General features: G+C 41.6%; 1 long non-coding RNA gene across 1 annotated transcript in view; it reads right to left on the reverse strand.

Annotated features, from left to right (window-relative positions):
* The window catches only part of LOC133382248 (uncharacterized), a 150,443-nt gene that overhangs the window by 49,176 nt on the left and 80,626 nt on the right, over positions 1-20,641 (reverse strand). Inside the window, exon 4 of the long non-coding RNA XR_009761873.1 lies at positions 5,309-5,381. This is a non-coding gene — a long non-coding RNA (uncharacterized LOC133382248). The remainder of the gene's footprint in view (positions 1-5,308; positions 5,382-20,641) is intronic.

Raw genomic sequence — 20,641 nt, forward strand, 5'->3', positions numbered from 1 at the left:
CCAATTCAGAAGTTATAGAGAAATAGAGCTGGGTATCATCAGCGTACTGCTGACACCTCACCCCAAATCTCCTGATGACCACTCCCAAGGGATTCATATAGATGTTAAACAGCACTGGGGACAAGATGGTACCATGCAGCACCCCACAGCACAACTGCTAGGGGGGGCAAAAGACAATCACCCAGTGTTCTTCTCTGAAAACGACACTGGAGGTAGGATTGGAACCACTGTAAAACAGTGCCTCCAATATCCATCTCGCTAAGTCGGTTCAAAAGGATACCATGATTCAGTAGTATTAAAAGCCGCTGAGAGATCAAGTAAGAATAACAGGGTTGCACTCCCCCTGTCCTTCTCCCAATAAAGGTCATCCACCAGGGCAACCAAGGCCGATTCAGGCTCATAACTAGGCCTGAACATTGATTGGAATGGGTCAAGATAATCTGCTTCATCCGAGAATACTTGCAAGTGCTGTGCCACAACCCTCTCAATCACCTTCCCTACAAAGGGGGTATTTGCAACCAGGTGGTAGTTGTCACAAACCAATGGTCCAGGGTGAGCTTTTTCAGGAGCAGTCAGATCACAGGCTCTTTCAGGGTGGCTGCGACCATTCCCTTCTACAAAGGCACATTGACCACACCCTGGATCCACTTGGTCATACCCCCTCAGCAAGCTTTAATAACCCAAGAAGGACAAGGGTTGAGAGGACACATTGCTATCCTATTGTCACAAACATCTTGTCAATGGCATCAGGTCACATCAATGTATCCCAAGAAGTTGCAGCAGACATTGCACTGGACACCTAACTGGGGACAACAGTAGATGTGGATGGGGCATAGCAGATCGCTATGGAGGCAAACAACTTTACCCTCACAGTGGACCCCTGAAGGGTCTAAAACTCAACAGACACCTGACAATATGGGAAAGTTCTGCTGGACAGCTACTTGAGGATGTGATAGAGACGTGAGCCTTCTTTGCTATCCTCACTTACCACAGTAGGCACAGTTATAATGTTTTACTCATGCCTGGTCAGCCTCACAGCACATCTTTAGCCATTTGTGGTCTAGCCATTGTCTGGCCTGTTTCATTGCCCTTAGTTCACTGGTGTACCAAAGTGCAAACTGGGCTCCACAATGCCAATGAGAACACTCAAGGGCAACCATGTCAAGAGCCTGATGTGTCTCGTTGTTCCACAGTGTGACAAGGGCTTCAACTGGGTCACCTGCTCTATCTACTGGGAACTCCCCCAGGGTGTTCAGGAATCCAGTGGATTCCATCAGTCTCCATCCACGATAATACAGTTACATAGTTCTGTCTATGCAGGTTTTGACTGTCTAGGAAAGCAACCGTTCCCAGGGAAGAATGGGGATACACCCCACCCCCAAATCAGATCTGGGAAAGCAGAAGGTGAAATGGTCCCAGCCAAGAAGACAGGTATTATTCTGTCATCCAGTTCTTCCCTCAGACAGCAGACTTGATAGCAGTTGATATCCTCATAAGATGGGCATGTTGGGGTTGCCCTGTCTATTAACATGGTGTGGTTCTCAATAGTTACTTAGTGTGGAATAGACTACAGAGATTGGTGTTGCTGAACAATGATGATAATGATAATAACAACATCTAGTCTGAAATAGGGATGGGTGAGAATTTCAGTATATTTGAATTTGGCATTAACTTCCTGATAGTTCACATATTTACTATCTTTGCAGACCGATCCTGAATGCTGCGAGCTTCTGCGGCTTTTCTCTATACCATTTTTTTAAAAAATGCATTGAATATGATATTGTTATCATTGTATTGCCTTTAACTTCATTAAGGTGTTCATGGTAGCCATTAACACTCATTGTTTCCTATAGAGTTTCTTTAGCAACCTGGAAAGAAGGTGGTGGCGCTGCTGTGCAAAGCCCTGCAAAAGCTGGAGAGAGGGGCTTTCTCTCTGCCCAGTGCCTGCTCACTTGATTCCATCGCTTCGTCTCCTTTCTATTGGTGGTTTTGAAGAGGGGATGGAAGGGAAGTGGGATTACAAAATCAGGGAACTAGAGGGAGGGGAGACCAGCTTCTCTCCCTCCAGCCAGATTCATGTGTGTAGTGGTGGTGGTGGTGGTGGTGGTGTTTGTGTACTGTACTTTGCGTGTTCTTTTGCTACTCCTGAAACTGAGCAGCCTGCTTCTTTGCTCTGCTAACTTTAAATTCACTAGCCTGCTCTTTGCTTTGCTAACTGAAACTGATCAGCCTGAATCTGCTTTCTAATGTTAAACTGCTAGCTTTCTCTTTGCTTTGCTAGCTTAAACTGACCAGCCTGGGTCTTTACTTTGTTAATATGAAACTGACCAGAAAATCTCTCACTTTCTCCCATGGCTGGGGAGGGAGGATCCAATATGATGCAGGAGGATGAGATGAAGGGGGGATTGGGAGGGTGGCCACTTGGTTGAGAGAAAGCTGCTTTCCTTTCCTTTCATTTTCAAAAGAAAAACATTCTTAGATAACAATAATAATATTTTTCCAGGAGGGGAAAAAATCAAAACAGTAAAAGCAGAAGATAGCAGAACACATGGAATGGAATCTCCTGCTAGTTCATATAAATGCAATCAAACTGGCACCAACAAATGGATCCCATCCCAAGTCTGAAACAGAGCAGGGAACTGCTCCCACTATATTCCCTAAATAATGCGCTGAAGCAAAGTCCATGAGTGAGGGGTTAAACAGAATGAATAGAACACTGGCTGTCAGACTGGAAAAAAATTGTAATCATTCTGTCCCATGTTTCCACTTGCACACCTTCAGCTGGAATGTCCAGCCAGAGGCACTCTTAAAGGTACTGAGCAAGGCTGCAAATCTCATTTCATATAGCCATAGATAGTAGTGCAGGGTCTAAAGGCTGTCTCAAGCTCTTCTCCCTGGGAAAAGAGAATATCTCAAAGGGGCCTGGAGTCTTCCAGTCCTTTACTATTTTGAATTGTCTGAATTTGGAGACCCTGCTGGCATTTCGAGTGAGGGGAAATTGGTGAGTGTTGTAATTGCCTTGGGCAGTTGGTGGGGTGGCTCTAAGAGCTCAGGCAGCCCATTGAGGTGCCCAGAACTCCTGGTTCCTATTATTCTGAGCTGTGCTCTTACAATAGGGGCTTCCTTCTTCACTGAAGTCCATAATCAGCTCATTCCCAGATCAGGTCTGATTGTATGACTCTAACCCTTAACCTTCCAGGTCGTTATTAACCAGAGATAGGGAAGCAACACCACCTTTCTTTGAGTTGATATCTTGGTTATCAGCTGGGGCCCTGAGAATAACTTAATTGCCAAGGGTGGTTTTCTGAACCCTAGATCAAGCATTAACTGCTGGTCTGTTACCTTTTAGGCTATGGGTGAATAAGATGGAATTCTGATTCCCTTGCTTAAACTTTATGCAGGTGGTTCTTTGCCTCATTAACCTGAGATGTCCATGAATTGTGAAAAGGGGCCAAACTTTCAGGCATAGGTGGGAAAACACAGTTGAACATGTTTTATGAGTTAGGCAGTACTGCAACTGACTTTAAAAGATTAAGCCACATGGATGAATGCTTTATTCACTTATTTCAGCAAATTAATTTCCATTGAATTGTGTGGTTTCTTCTCTTGTTGTCTGGGGCACATGGCCATTCATCAGAATTGTCCTGCCAACATCTTCAGGCAAAATATGGTTTTAGGAGCTGTGTGAGGCATTTGACAAGCTCGTCTGTAAAGTATGAACTCACTACGCCATGCAATATATAAGTTTTCTGCAGGGAGACATAGCAGGTAGCTGCAGAGTGATAACGTCTGGTTATTGGTGCAGTCTTCCTATGTTACATTGACCCAGGAAGCGGGGGGGGCGGTGAGGGTGCAATCCAGCTCCGCTAAATATCTGGGCATTCATGCATAAATTCTTATGGGATGTGAACCTCCTTCATTGGTCACAACATCGAGTTAGTCATGCTTGAATCTATTGATTTCCATGGCTAGCACTGACAGATCATTCAGACAATGGGGCTTAAGAGGTTTGGTTGAATCATGCTCAATGTTGTTTGGTCAAAGCTTGCTTGGTAGAATTGTCTCCAGCGTGATGCTTTCCTGTAGGAAAGCCCTTTACAAAACAGCATTGCAAAGGAGAAATGGATCCCACTCTTGGTTAGTTGGATGGAAAGGAAGCACAACTTATTCAGGAGTGGCTTCGAGCTGGGATGAATGGTCCCAGGGTTGACCCAGGATGGGTCGGCCTGATGCCTCCCCTTCAGATTGGAGCCCTATGGGGTGGAAGGAGGGGTCTGTGCACAAGTTAAAGATATCAGAAAATATAAATATGCTTAATTAAAATAAATCACCTGCCAAATGCATTGCTGCTTAAGTACAGCTACCTGAAACATACGTAGACTAGAGGTGGTTAACCACTGAGTGAAAGGAGCTCCATAAATGCTGAGCAACTGTCAGGAATATCCTGTTTCCCTTCACAGAAGAAGACAGGAAACCCCTGTACATGCAGAGCTTTGGATTATACTTGGAGGCTAGGCTAAGAATACCAGCATTTCATAATGGAGACAGTTCTTGAGAATTCAAAGTCTGATTAAAATTCACAACATCTGCAAACAGTTTTGGGATTTCTGAATGTGCTTTCTGTTTTTTAAGCTGTTAATTCATCCTTTCTTTATATTTACGCAGTGTCTTCAACAATCTAAATGGGGTCTAGAAGCCAATTTCTTTCAATGAAAGCTGAGTTGCTAAACGTGATAAGAGGCTGTAGACTGCGTAAGTTGTTTCCTTTCCTGGTATTGGTACCAATGAAGGATGGGCTATCATTTTTTAAGTAATAATTAAAGTTGCCATATATACTAACTGGTCTGTCCTGTTCAAAGAGGGTTTTTTGGGGGGGGTTGTTTGCATAGTTTAATTTCATTATTCTTGCTTTGTGGGCAAGAAGTGTCAAACCATAGAAAGCTCACTTCTCAATGTGAAATTGCTAGAAAATCAGAAGGAAATCCTTTGTAATAAAAACAAGCAGCCACTTATTTCTTGGCAAGTCATTTATCTTAGAGTGGAGTGGCAGAATAATAACTAGGATTAAATATAAAGCAGTCAAGATAAAATAAAGGTGAATCAATCACTACATTAGAGTATGTGACGAATCATTTGCGTGCATTTAAAAACAGCCATATTTGCTATGAGACCTGAGTTTAGCCGCAAGCCCCGAAAATAATAAATATTCATTGCCTAACCTTTTAGCAAAATTTGGAGGCTGTGAGGACAGCCTGCTCCTGACTTCAATCTAATTGAAAACTGGTGAAATAATGAAACAATTGCATACCCATGGTCTTGATGAAATCAGTGTTCAGATTTGCATAGTTGAATTTGCTGCCAAGGAATACTTTAGATCTTGCCTAAGAAGCAAAACAAGTGATTAATTTTTGGTTTCAATGCACGGCCAGAGTTCATATTTTCAGAATTTCACAGTGAGTTTGGCATAGAAATGCCCAGCTAATTACTGGTACAACAAAACACAAAGTGCTGCTAATTAGGGTGCAAAGCTATTCCAGGGTGTAAGCTGCAACATTTCAAAATATTTTTTTTAAACTCTCCAAAATCCACAGTTGGACAACACCTTTCTTGTAAATAAAACCTCTAAATCACTTAGGGGTATTTTTTATAATTAAGTGGTATACAAATGGTTAATTTTTTTAAAGAAAAATGAGGACCAACAAAAATATCACAAAATAGTGAGCTTGCTTTAGAGTTCTTCAGAGCTCTTCATGAGGCTACAATATGGTACCCAAAGCAGAGTTTGGGGGGATGAGTCAGGCATAGGAACACGACTTTTTCTTTTTGTTTTATTTATTGAAGAATTTAAAGCAGGCACAGTTCATAGAGCAAACAACAGGTTACAGAGTCATCTAAGTCCCAGTCAAGCATCTCTAGGCATGGCTACTCAAGCATAGATATTGTTGCAACAATTGGACACACCCTCAGCACCCACTTAAGTAGGAGTGGGGTGGGCACTCTACTTGTGTAGGAACTGTCTGTTGGATTGGAACTGGGTAAGCAAGTGAGCACTCCTATGGGTGGCCTGCATAACAGGCTCAACCTGCTATCACCTGCACATCTAGTGACACATTGTTGGTGATGGAGGTGGGGAAGCCTCAGCTAGTTCACCCAGTGGCTCTGCCTCCACTCTCTGCTGCTGGTCACTCAGCAGATCTCCACCAGTAGGTGGTTTGGGAAGTGGCAAGCTTTCTAGAGGCAGGATGGGGAAGCAGCCCTTCTCCACAGTGGCTGGATCTGAGGCAGCCAGCCACTCAGGTGCGAGCCCATTGGTCATCAGTTCACTGGGCTCTTCCCTGAACTCTCCACACCCCCTTGCATACTACTGGGACCTTCCCCTGGATCCCACCTTTCTTCATCGGACCCCTCCTGCAAGCTACTCGGACCCTCCATGGATCCCAATCCTCCTCGACATCTCAGCCTCTCTGCCAAGAATTCTCCATGGGGCTCATGACAATGAGGAACAAAAAAGTACAAGAATTAGGCTGATACTGAGATCTGCATTTAGACTATCTGAAGATGGAGGCTGCAAACTCTGCTAGGTATTTAGAGATATCAGGTTACCCCTAGGATTCTGGGATAAAGAAGCAAGATAGATAAAGGGGAAACAAATAGTTCACATTCAAATACAAGGTGATAATAGTTGATAAGAAATGAATAGTATGCAGCACAGAACCATTAAAGGCTAATAAAATATATGAGAAATCATTTCAGTTTGAAAACAGATGGGTCAAAATTTAAGATGTCAGTGTTGCAATTATGTATTTCCTCCAAAAAACCCATACACTATAATCCAGACAAAGTTAATAATCTTTGAGTCTCATTGAACTAGTTCGCATGACACTGTATACCAACCTATAACTTACCAGGACTGTGTGAATGTGCAGGCTCTCGGAAAGGAGTTTACAGCTATTTGCTCCTCCCTGATCTATTTTACTGTTGCACCAAGCTAAGCCAAAGATTGCCTAACATGTTGTCTGAACCCAGGCTGCATGGTTAAGCTCTCTGTTCACTAGCCACAAGTTGTAGCCAAGAACAAACCTTGGCTACAGCTCTAGGTTAGTGAGGAGAGAGCTAAACCAGAAGCCCAGTGTTGAATGGCACACTAAACCAAGCCTTGGCTTAGCTAAGTGTGGCACTGGAGGAAAAAGGACTGGGAAGGAGCTAAGTGTCTGTGAACTCCTCTCTAGGTGCCCATAGACTTGCATAGCCCCAGTAAGCCGTAGCTTGGCTTACCATGTCATGCATCCTAGGCCATTGACTTAAATAGGAGTTAAGCATATGCTTAAAGTTATCCTCTTAAAATTAATAGGACTTAAAAGTGGTCAGCTTTTGCTGGTTTGTGCCCACCAATTTGTTTGTTTTAACAACATCCTAAGAAAATGGGATTTACTTCTCCACAAACATGTAAAGGATATGGTTGAGACTGAAATGGAAATGGACTGCCTTCAAGTCACACGAGATGGATTTGAACTCACAGACTCTGGACTCCCAGCCAGGCTCTCCTCCCCACTGTGCTATACTAGCTGTTATGGTTGAGACTAAAGGATGCCATATCACTCCTCAAATACTTCAAGAAGTACCAGAGTGGCTCCAGATGTTGTGAACTACAACTCCCATTACCCAATGGCAAGGGATTATAGGAATTGTAGTCTCCAGCATTTGGAGGGTACCTCATTGGTACTCCTTTTCCTAGAGTTGCCTATTTTTTTATCAAAATGATGTCATTATTAACCGATAGCCTAGTCTTCAAAGAATAACACAATTTACTTTTTAAAAATCCAGGAATTTCATTATAGCCCTTCTTCCTACCAAGTGAGAACAATGCTGCATTCATAATCCAGCTGCAAAGTTTCAATGGACTCTTGAAATTGTGGCAAACATTTTTGTTGGGCAACATTTTATAGGAATAGTCCATATTTTGTACTGAAATCTGGTTTTCATGAAACTTTAGTGCAAACCCAGGGAAATAAAGATCAAATCAAAATGATAAATTAATATCCTAAAGGAAAAAAAATCTGTAAATGTCAGAACAGTTTCTTGATTTTTGCTTTGCATTTATCATCCATCTATTCCTTTGTGTATGCTAGTCAACTCCCTCTCATAAACTGATAGGCACTTCCTATGTGCACAGGATATCTAGGATAAATATGTCTCAAAGATGACAAGCATCAGACTGAACAAATTGAGAATAGCTCTGTACAATATGTGGTCCATGACTGCACATACACCAGTCATGTACTTTGTCCTACCAGATGTTTCATATGTCCCTTTCTTGTGGCCTGGGTTTGCAAATACAAGGCATTCATCGCTCACATGGAATCGATGAATCTGTCAATTTCAGGTTCTAATTTTTCCTATCTTAAGTTGGTTCACCCCACTTCCACATACATTTGTATTTTTTTTTTAAAGTCTGCATGAAAATTTGTACACGCTTTTAATTATATATGTAATTTTGCCTAGTATATACATTTTTTCCAAGCAATTTTCCCCTAACATGCATTTTTGTACATTATGTTCACGAATATGTGCATTTTTGCATGCACTTTTCATGAGTATATGAATTTTTGTACATGTTCTTTGGCTGGGAAAGTGCATTGCAAAACCTGGAGAAGTGCACATTTCAAAGAACAGTGTTTTGATTTGAATATTGGTTCAGAAAGTGGTGAATTGGGACTTCCGGGAAGGGTGATTCGCCTGTGCTGCCTCTGAGACAAGCTTTTGTCCCAGAAGAAGCTTTTTCAGCTTTAATCAGTCAGAATGTTTTTTTTTTGACTGGTTAAGATTTTCTCCCGGTCAGGGAGAAACGTGAGATTAGCCACAAAGCCTGTTTTTGTTGGGAGGACTGGATTTCATTAATTTATGAGAGAAAGTTCAGCCAGCGAATGCCGGACGGACTTCCATCAAAGCTCTTGCTGATTAAGCGACACGTTTATCTTTTCTTCAAAGAAAAACGAACTAACAGGCAAGCATCCTTCTTTCCATTTTTTTTTTACTTGGTTTAAATTGTTGCACCAAAAAGAGATTTGTCAATGAATCAGCTATAAAGAACTGGGTGAGTTAAAAAATTTCTCCTTCACTCACGAAACTAAGGAGGAAAGAAATCGAAAAAAGCTTATCTTTGTTTTTATTGCAAAAAGCGGGCCTGGAAGTGCATTCTAAAGATATTAACGGAAGAGGGATTTTTATTTCGAGGAGGGAAAAAAATAAACAAATTTGATTTATGACCTTTGGAGTATTATGTCTGGAACTATTTTTTTTTTTTGGTCTATTTTATTTTGATGAATCTGCTTACTCACGACGCCACTAACTGTTTGAAGCTGGGAACTAAACTTGTTTTGTTTTCCTGAATATATAAGAGATAACACAGGCTGTATTGATGTCTGCAAGCCTGAAACATTAACCCAGTTGTGGCTGAAATAATTTTTTGTTTTTGTGGTTTTAAGAATGACAACCAGGAAAGTGACTGAGACCATGGAAGAAATTATGTTTCAGAAAATAATGAGTGAGATTGAGATAATGAAACAAACCCTGAGACAGGGCAGACAGGAGATGAAAATTGAACTTAGCAAAATGATGCAGGAGTTTAAAAAAATAGGGGATTCTGTGAAAGAGGATTTTGATGGGATTAGAGATGAGAAAAGAAAAATTAAAGGGAAGATACAAGCCATGGAGACTGGAACAAATGAGGAATTGGAAAAAGATCTGGAGTTTACGGATGTTAGAAATAAAGTTTACTGTTTGGAATTCAACATTGTCTCTGAAGAAACTAATGAAGATATTAGTGATAAAGTTATCAACGTCTTGGATAATTTTCTTGACTGGAATGATGTGATGGAGCTTGACATATAAAAAATCTATGGAATTAATTACAAATATGTGACAATGGAAAAACTCTTAAGAGATGAGCCAGTGCATTTTGTAAAAAAGAAGAGCAGAGAAGTGACTTTACAACAATATTTCAGCAACATATTTAGAATTGATGGCAAGGACATATTTGTGAAGGGGGAAATTCCCATCAGACTCTTGTTATATGACTATGGCTATGACAGCAAGATCATCATGAGATACTGAAAATGGATGAGTGGATACTGAAACCACTGGATTTAACAGGACTATTGAAGATGGAAGATGGAATTAATATTGATAATGGAAGAATGGTTATGGAAATTATTGGACCTAATAGATTCGACGAGATGGATTAATCGATATGTTTATTTGGATTATGGCTATGACAACAAGATTATTATGGGATACTGATAATGGAAGAATGAAATTACTGGATTTAACAGGATTATTGAAGATGGAAGATGGAATTAATATAGATAATGGAGGAATGGCTATTGAAATTACTGGACCTAACAGATTTGAATCAGATGGATTAAGCGACATGTTTATTTGGAGAAAAATTGAAAGATATATCTCTCAAGGAATTGAAATCTCTTTTGGACTTTTTGTGGAAAGAATAAAGTAATGTTTATGAGATTTGATGATTAATTAAGATAACTACTGGAGGAAAGTGATTTTGTAATATAATTTTAGAGACAGGATTGTTATATATTGTAGACCTATGGTTGATCTGCGACAAATCGGAAGTCAACATTTTATTTTTTTTGTATAATTGTTTTTGTTTTGTGTTGTTTTTTGTTTTTGAAAATTTGAATAAAAATTAATAAAAAAAAAGAAAGTGGTGAATTAATTTCTCCCCCATTCCTCCCTACAATGTATGGTTGTTACATCAGTCTTTAATAAAGGATCACCTGTTGTTCAGGTCTTGGATGCTGTGTTTTATTTTATTCTATTTAGTACATTTATATCCTGCCTTTTTGTTTCAGGATGGAACTCAAGGCGATGTAAATGGAGTTCCCAGGTGATTTCCTGTCAGGAACTAACCAGTTCCAAACCTCTTTAGCTCCAGCAAGTACCCTCAGGCAATGATTTGAAACATGTGAGCTACCAGTTATGTACTTTTCCTTCCAGACCCCATGCCATCAAACTGGGAAGCAGTTTTCCACTGAAACTATTTAACTCCACTATTTCCCTTGATGAAAAAGGTGTCTAATTGAAGGAAAGATGAATGTGTTGAGCCTATTTTGAGGATTTTAACAGGTCCCCATGAGCAGACCTGGGTTACCAATAACAAGTTCAGAAGACACCAGCCTGACATCGTGACATCTGCATTGTCTATCCCTCATTTTCAATAATGCATGTGTTATGTTAAATGTATCCTTGCTGTCATGACTCATGAAAGATTTCTGGTGAACTTCAAGCAGACCATTTAATTTTGCATTTTCCTATTTAATGGTTCAATTTAGGATTCACTGGAAGGAAACAGGAAAGAGGCTGTCCATTTTCACTTCCCTTATGCCTTGGGGGAGATCCAGTGTGGCGTAGTGGTTAAGGTGTTAGACTACGACCTGGGAGACCAGGGTTCGAATCCTCACACAGCCATGAAGCTCACTAGGTGACCTTGGGCCAGTCACTGCCTCTCAGCCTCAGAGGGAGGCAATGGTAAAACCACCTGTGAAAACCGCTTACCATGAAAACCCTATTCATAAGTCAGAATTGACTTGAAGACAGTCCATTTTCATTTATGCCATGGGGAAACATGCCTTGTAGCAGAGGCCAGTATGCCAGCATTAACCCTAACTCATGGAGAGCGGTGGAACAAGCAGCAGTCTGGCAGAGTGAGTGCACTCTGGGTCATCCAGCATCCAATTCGCTGGTTTCCTGCAAAAGCATCGTTTTGAAAACAGAGTCTCCTCTTTGCCCGTAAAAAGAATTCTGACAATGTGTGAGATTTGAAAATGCATGCTACATACACCCGTGTGTGCACACACATTTCTTTTGGTGGTGAAAGAAGCTCAGCCTCCCTTCATAACCAAATTAATCCCAAGGAGTAGGAATTGGATTTCAAGGATTCACACATAGGAACATAGAAAGCTGCCTTATATGGAGTCAGACCAATGATCCATCTTGCTACACTTACTGGGTTTCATGCAGCATTGTCTCCAGCCCTACCTGGGATTGAACCTGAGACCTTCTGCATGCAAAGCAGATACTCTACCACTGACCTATGGCCCTGCCCCACAGTGTCCATGACCAGCATATGGTGTGGGAGCTAGCACCAAGCAAGTGGACTGGACACTAAGGAGCTCATTAGGGAATTGTTAAACTAGCAAGGTGTCAGAGGACAGTGAGAAGCTTATATCCTCACAGCCAGTTCCTCCTCTTCCTGGTCATCTGCTGTATCATTGTTTACAGCTGGATCGTCCGTCTCGCTGCTCTTGACTACTCTTTCTCCTTAGGAGACCCCTGGCAACTGGCATCCCAGTGGGTGCTCATACATAAACTCTGCACTTCCCATCGGGTCTGGATCTTCTGCCACCTTTGCTCTTGGGCCTGGGTGGGGAAGGGGAAGAATTGGGGATTAAGGCAAGGCTTGGGGTGTGGTTGGATTGTTGTTCAGGATCCAGGAAAGATGTTCATTAGCTCTGTGTGTGTGTGTGTGTGTGTGTGTGTGTGTGTGTGTGTGTGTGTGTGTGTGTGTGTGTGTGTGTGTGAGTGTGTGTGTGTGTGTGTGTGTGTGTGTGTGTGTGTGTGTGTGTGAGAGAGAGAGAGAGAGAGAGAGAGAGAGAGAGAGAGAGAGAGAGAGAGAGAGAGAGATCATGATCAGAATCAGGATCAGGACTCTAGTGCAGATATATGATTTAAACCCTCCTTCTCCCCTAGAACACCATCCAAAAGAAAATCCACCCCCTTCAAGCTTCTAAGCTAGCAGGCAAAAGAGAATTGTCTGGAATGAAGTCATTGTAAATGTCTGAAATGAGCTAGACTGCAATCTAAATTGTCTTCGTACTGTTCTGAGAACCAGGTCAGAAGATCTCAATTCCAACAGTGGATCCTAATCAAAGTAGGAGAATCAGGCATTGTTGGATTGAGCCCATGGGTGATGGTCTCAGATTATTCCTTGCCTGCCCCCCAACCCTCTGAGCTCCTGGGATGACATCTGTAACCTCTGACTCTCTCTCAGTCCCACAGAAGAACATCAACAACAGGAGGAGCATGAAGAAATACGCATAAAGCTCTCCCAGCTCTCCCTGCTAATGGACCCAATCTACAGAACAAAATAGGAAAAGATGTCACCAAGATCAAGCACTAGAACCATTTTGGCAATGGGTTGACTGATACTGAGCATTCATTTTGTATGCAGGCAGTTGGTGCAGTTTTTATTTATTACTGTATTTTAAACATGCATATATCATCCTTCATCCTCTTTAGGATTTCAAGGTAGCGTACCACCAACTGTATCGCAGCACAATTATATATTAATAAAACAAATAAAAAGCCAGAACCTGACTAAAAATTGCAAGAAGTTAAAATGCTGGGCAAACAAGAATGTCTTTAACTAGCACTGAAAAGATTGCCGTGTAGGTGCCACACAAGCCTCCTTAGGGCCTTGGCAGGAGATCTGAAAGCACAGGTGGGTAACCTGTGTCCCTGGTCCTTATCTCAAAAGTCCACTGCAAACAATCATTTCAGACCCTTTAAGCAAGAGCAATCCCTCCCTTCCTCAGCAGCCCACTGGGTAGTGTGAGTGAGAGAGAGAGAGGGAGGGAGGGTAGAATGGCAAAAATCCACAGCTGATATGCAGCCCCTGACAGGTTATCCCCAAGGGAATGTGGCCCTTGACAGAAAAAAATGATCGCCCTGTTTTAAAGCATGAGAAGACTGATATGGGAAGGGGGGGAGGGACTCTCTAGCACTGTGCCAATCCTCCTTCATGAAGGATATTACCTAGAGATGGGGAAGCTGTGGCTCTCCAGATGCTGTTGTATTACAGCTCCCAACATCCCAGTCAATTAGCCACACCGGGTGGGGCTGATGGAAGCTGGAGTCCTACAACAAAATCTGGAGGATCACAGATCCCCCACCCCTGGAATAAGAGGAACTTTGCCAAGTTCGCTACTCTAATTACAATATTCTAATTCTTGCAGTCCCTTCTACAGTGTTGCATACTCTCCAGGGAGGCATTATGAATTCTAGGAAGGCGTTCAGAAAGTGCCGCAGAATAGCTGGATGTGGTATATGACCATTAATCACACTGCAAAGTATCCACCATTGGGGAGCTCTTGTCAGAGACAGACTTCTGTCAGCCTTAAAAGGACAATTGGCTGTATTCACTGTATGAGCTAGAAAAAGGAGCAGGCAGCGGCCTCCATTGAGCCTCTGAGCAACAGCCTTTGGGTAGTGTTGAGCTTGTGCCTGGAAATGGAAAGAGTTTGAGATGTGAAGAATGACATGATTTCTGATGCCATATTGAGCATCAGTATTGTATTGGCAGCTAGGAGGAGTCTTTTCAAAATGCAGGACACAGTTTGCATGGGCAAACACAAAACACAAAAGGTTGTATTCAGTGTAGCTAAGGAGATTGTTCTGTCAACACAAGCATTTCTATTTGCCCAATGGAATTATCTCCCCTCTCCTCTCCCCACATGCTGTTCTGGGGGCTCTCCTGACCCTCCAGAGCAGATTTGGGGAGGGCATGGGGGTACACGTGCATGGGGGGAATCCTGTTGCACTAGGGGGAATCCTTGTGCTGGCTTATGCTAGCACAACAATTTAGTTGAATACAGCCCATGCAAAAGCATCTACATATTCATTCGGGAGATCTCGCTTTCAGCTAATGAACCAATTTTACAGCATTTAAAAATTTAGATGCCTGAACATAAGCAAGCGCTCTTTTTCATTTCAGGGCACCAAAACAACAGTGATTTGATCTTCTTTGGAGTCATGCCTTTCAGGATTGTGGTGGAGGTGTGGAGATACATTTTTCAATCTATTTAAACCAGTCTTTGCCAAGCTGGTGCCCTCCAGATGTTTTGAACTACAACTCCCATCAGCCCCAGCCAGCATGCATGTGTTAGCTAAGACTGCTGGGAGTTGTAGTCCAACACATCTAGAGAGCACCAGGTGGCTGTAGGTTGCTATAAACCAATTAACAAAATCTATATTAGGAAAGTAATTTCTGCATCACAGCCCTTCACATTGACTGACAGTGGTCCTTAGGATAGAGGTGAGCTGAATTCACACTTGTGGGCTCTACCTTTCTCTTTATTAGAGTGCTGGGGTCCTCCAGCCAGAGTTGATCACAAAATGGCCACTGAGGAAGTGGAGCCAGGCACAAAATGATTGCTCAGAAGTAAGCTCACTTAGTTCATTGGGCCCTGACCTGAAATCAATAGGCAGAGAATTGTAGCAGGCAATTTCAGATCCTAGTCTGTGCATGTTTATTCTGAAGTGAACAGCACCATTGCTTCTGCAGGACATAATCATGAGACTGTGAGTGGACACAGGACTTCGCATTATAGTAATTTCATTTTAAATACTGCAAATTGAAAGATATGGTTTAAACAATATGGTTTTCAGGACATTATCATGATGAAAATATGGTATTGGGGGAGGGGGGAACCCTAACAACTCCTGCTGTATTACTATTCATATCATAGTTATTCATATAATATCAATTTCATTTTAAATATTAGAATTAGATGGGGAGGATTTTTTAAACACCACCACCACCAACTAGGAATTACAGACCATTGTCACAATCAGAACATCAGTTCTGACCAACAAACAAACAAAACCAGCTCCCGTGAGGAGGCATGCCCCAGCAGGAGCAACACAATAATTTCATTCTAATACTGGAATAATAGGAAAAGACATAGAGAAGGAAATCACCATAATGAGAAAAGCCAAAAACAAGTAAATGAAGGAGTGAACTTGTGTTCTGATCTCCCTGCACTTGGAATTCCTTCAGCAAGACAGACATGAGGGAAATCTATGCTAGTTGCACCTTGCTGTACTCATTTAGAGACTTTAGGTATTGTTGGGGAATATCTGTGTGAGTCTTTACAGCTGAAATAGCCCATGCAACTTATATATTACATGCATGAGATGGAGCCATATTTCATCTAATGCGGATTCCATGGGATAGTGTGCAGTCACGGTACAGATTGTATTCTCTGCAGAAAATAAGTGTGTGTGTGGGGGGGCAAGGCAGTGCCTGGCTATGCTGGTGTGTTATGGTTTTTAATAAGAGGTAGACCAATAGTATAAAGACTATGGAGGCCCAGCAGAAACATCCACATTATTGGTGAAGTAGTCTATTGTGAAATAAGGCCATTTAAGGAAACTGATTATTCTGCATCTCCTTTGCTGTGGTAGCCTAACAGTACAAGCTTCTCTGTGTTTACTCAGAAATAAGACCTACTGTTTTCAATGTGGCTTATTCCAGGGTAAGTGCACATAGGACTGCAGACTTACGTAAGCATTATGCTGCCTGACTGTCCTAAATTTTTGGGTTAAAATATCTTATGAATACTCCTCTGGTTATCTCCCTTTACTATGGGAAGATCTTTTTACTTCAAAATGGGCCCAAACATTTATAAATTATCTCGCAAATATTGGCCTTTCAAATGAACATCTGTTGACTCAGGATCCAAAGTCAGTTAAGCTCTCAATCATGACTCGTATCAGTGATATGGACCTTCAAAGTTCCATCACTGCAGCCACTTCGACTTGTTCCCCTATTAATAATAATAAAAATAATAATAATATTTAATTTGTTTGTCGCCTATCTGGCAATTAGCCACTCTAGGTGACGTACATTAAAAAAGATAAAATACAATAATATCAGATGCAATCACATTAATAACAATAGATAGAAATACTGGACAGTCATCAATACATATAAAAGCAATTATATTAACAACATACGATAAATGACAGAATCATGGTGATTTACCCAATGACCTCAAAGGCTTGCTGGAATAGCCACGTCTTCAGGGCCTTGCGGAATACATCTAGGGAAGGGGCATGTCGAAGATCACATGGGAGGGAGTTCCAGAGAGTGGGGGCCACCACAGAAAAGGCTCTCTCCCTAGTACCAAGTACCTAGATCAAATAACACTGGTGTGATGTGGTCCCGTTGGCGGCTGTTGGTAAGCAAACTTCATTTTGGTTTGAGTTTTGCGTCACTATCCAGTGCCTCCTATCTGGAATACCTTACGATCCCGAAATACTGTCTAGCCTTCATGAAGGCTAGATTTAATTGTCTGTATTCCGCCTTATTAGAAGGGAGATTTCAGCGCATTCCTTACGCAAATCGCTTATGCCCATGTGGTGTCAGCGCCATAGAAACCCTATTTCACATCGTCTTTGAGTGTTCTTTATATGTTGAACTTCGCTCTAAATTTTTAACTCCTATTTTAAATAAATTCCCTAATAAACCGCTTGACCGCTTACTCTGCTACCTTCTGTCTGCGGCTAACAGGGATACTACCTTGCTTGTAGCCAAATATATTTCTGCGGCTCAATCAGTCCGGAGGGTACTTACCCCTTCAGATGTTCCCCTCTCCATGTAACTGTTTATTGTTCTATACTTCTTTTATGTTTTTGATACGATGGTATCGATGCATTTTTGTTATAAATGTACATAGCTTTATATATATAAATGTTTTGGTCTATGACTGTAACAATAAAGAATTTGATTTGATTTGAAGCATTATGCTGCCATAACTCTTGATTTGATTCACCTGGAGATGCAATCCATCAGTTTTCACTGCGAAGTCCCCCCCCCGATGACAATAATGTGCTATAGACAGTGCTTTGAAGAGGACATGCCTCCCTTTTACTGCAGATGAGAAGCATAACAGTGGATATTTTTCATTAACAAATGGAGATGCTAAATTATAATGGAACCAGGGATTCCTCACGGAATCCATCACACCCAATGCAGTTAAAATATTTGCAGGAGGAATAAATAATGAATTGACACTTGTTAAAGAGTGCTGCTGGCATTTCAACTTTTCTTGGCATGATTTCGTTGTGTTGTGTTAGTCTTTAGCAGGGCTGATTTATAGATGTTGTCAGCAGAGAAAAAAAGGCCTCTGAGTATATCAGCTACGCACATTTTATTCTGGTCTTAGCAACTAGACACTAAAGCGTTTTCTATCTGTTTCATCCAGTTTCAAATCACAGTTAGAATTTTAATGGGTGAAGAAAGAGAAGAGAAAAAGAAAAGGCTATCAGAGTTTAAAAAATAATAATTGAAGCACTCAAGCTAGTTTAGTTTATGTTTCATTAACATATACAATAAATGATTAGGAAATGAATTTATGTTGTCAGTTTTTCATTAGTGGCCTACAATTTTATTTTCATTTCAAATCAATAAGTGGATTGCAATAAATATATAATAATCCCTTATTGATTTTTGGCTCCAATTAATTCATTGCTACATATTTTAATCTAACACAGGAGAGTGCAAGCAATATCTTCCTCCAATGTTTGTTTAAGGCTTATCCACATGGGAACATAATTTCATGCTAAAGATGCTGTTTTTACCTCCATTTTCTGTTTGCACCGTCTACAGCAAGGGATCAATGCCAGCTGCAAGCATGGTATTTTCTAGTCACACTTGAGGGGAAGCATCAATCACACAGTTTCCTAAAGACCCCACCCTCTAATTTAACATTCCCACACCCTCTTCTTACCTAGCAACCAGGCATGCTCAGTTTGTTCTACCAGCAAGTTTCATTTAAAACAAAAAACAACCCAGAAGTGAGATTATTTGTATTTTCACTGGTACAATACAGTTGAAATACAAATCTCTGTTTGAGCAGTGTTATGCTTTTGTGCACAAGTTAGGGGGGGGGAATAAAATAAAGGCACCGTTTGCAGCAACATAAAAGAAGCTTACAGAATGGGAGAGAGAAGCTGGCATTTCTCTTCATCCCACAGGAAATGAAATGAAAGAAGGGAGGAGGAGGGAGTGGGCATGGAGAGGGGAACGATTGACACACCCACCTAAAAGCATCGGAGCACAGCGTCTGCAAGCCCTAGAGATACAGAGTGGAGACTTTTTTCCTTCCCTTTTGGGATTATCAGAGGATTCGGTTAATACGGATATACAGGGGAGAAACTGTGATAGCTTCTGTTTGCCAGTAATGTCATGTGAACCATGCGAATTAAAAGGGGATGCAAGTAGCACCAGACAAACAGTAAATTGCCGTGTGGATGAGCTGCCCAGACATATTGAAAGTACAATCTTTGAATGTTACTGTCATGATCAAAGATTTGGGAAGGTGACCTTTAGAGAAAGAAACAGAGGAAGCTACAGAACTCAACTCTCCTTACCTATGGATCATCAGTCACTGGTGAAAAGCCTTTCACAGATCCCTCCACTGAAAAGGAGATTTCACAAAAACCTGACAACAGGAACAGCTAGTGTTCCATAAGGACATAAATATGTGGCAGCAAAAAGGGAGACATGAGTTTTTAGCAGACATTTTCAAATAGTTTTGAACAGAAACAGTTTTAGGTGAGACTTTGAATATGTAATTCAGACAATCTTGAAAATTAGTCTACAATTAATACCTTGAGCAAATGGGTATAATTAATTAATATCAACATGTTATTTTAATGAAGAGCACTCTTGTTATAGCATTAAGTAAAAATCAGAATTTCTAGATGAAGCTGTATATAACTTGTAAGGCTGTGCGTTATGGGAGTTGAATTAAGGGACAGTAGGCTGTTTGTCTCTGTTTTAGAAAACCTGTCCCCAGGTCCTCTCTGGCAACATGGTTACATGGGGAAGGGGGAAGACATTTCAATCTCCCAAGACATTCTGCAATTGACTTTAAAGTGGCCATACTTGAACAAAGGGACTTTAAAGAGAAATTGCAGTGTAAAACCACTGAATTACAGTTCATCAAGCGGTTCAATGCTATCGCTTGCGGACTGAATCATGACAGTGAAGTTGTCCTGCCGAAGGGACACATTAAATGCTTTGTGGTCCATGAACTCCATGGGAGAATAACCTCAGCCCCAATTTAGGACCAGACAAGCAAAGTGCAGCTACTCATGATTTCTCAAAGCTTAGCATTAGGTACAGGATCAGGCCTCCTCACTCTACATGCCTTTCCCACACAGCATAATCATGGACTCCCAAGACGCCTCAGTAGCCCTTTCCCCAAGGCTTCATTCTGGGGAGTGAAAGGTACAGGGGCTCTGCTGCTGGCCCTTTCCTAGGATCCCTGATGACATCCTCAAATGGTCAGGCCCTCCCAAATCATCATCCAATGCGGTTGGGGAAGCAGGGGAAGCCTTTCTCGGGGCTCCTTGTGCCTCCGTGCAAGTGGGGGAAGAAACTGTAGTAGAGCCAAGAGAAGGTGGTCCCTGTGCCTCTCTTTTCATCTCCAGGAAGCCACTTTCCACTTCTCCCCTGATTGCTCCCCATTCCCTCTGGGCTAGTTCCTGAGCCTCAAGGTACTTGTGCTAGTAGCTACACCTTGCCCCACCTGGCTGTACTGGCTGAGGAGCAACACTCTTGGTTCCTGGAGAGGTGGACTGGAGCCACCTTAGAAGGACAGTCACAGCAAAAGCTATTCTATCCAAGGTGATCCCTGGCAGATCTTCACAATGATAACTGATTTTTATCATATTGTATGTGTTAAGTGGCTCACCAATATCGGGATGTCTGCGTTAGCAGCAGCAACTGTTTTGTGCATTACCACAGTTAATTACTAGGGGTGTGTGCTGA

This window comes from Rhineura floridana, chromosome 3, assembly GCF_030035675.1.
Source record: "Rhineura floridana isolate rRhiFlo1 chromosome 3, rRhiFlo1.hap2, whole genome shotgun sequence".
Lineage (NCBI taxonomy): Eukaryota > Metazoa > Chordata > Lepidosauria > Squamata > Rhineuridae > Rhineura > Rhineura floridana.